Here is a 309-nt window from a genome sequence, read left to right on the forward strand (position 1 = left end):
TGCCAGGCTCCTCTTTCCATGGGATTCTCCAGGCAAGAATACTGGAGTAGGTTGCCATTTGTTCACCTGAAAGGTGTATGTCTGACAGGAATCTAATTTGGCACACAACCAGGGGCCTACTGGTTGACAGGCACCATCTCCAAGCTCCAGCCAGTGGAGGCATCTTTTCTTTTTAAAAAAATGTTATACTGAGTAGCAACAGCGCCAGACCCCACTTGAGGTGCTCCTAGCGGTTTTGTCAGTGTTGTTTCTCCAGTGGCGGCAGGTCTTTCCCCGGGAACAGAAAGAGTCCGGGTTGTGTTTCTCCCC

Source organism: Bison bison, unplaced genomic scaffold (genome assembly GCF_000754665.1).
Source record: "Bison bison bison isolate TAMUID 2011002044 unplaced genomic scaffold, Bison_UMD1.0 scf7180017864291, whole genome shotgun sequence".
NCBI lineage: Eukaryota > Metazoa > Chordata > Mammalia > Artiodactyla > Bovidae > Bison > Bison bison.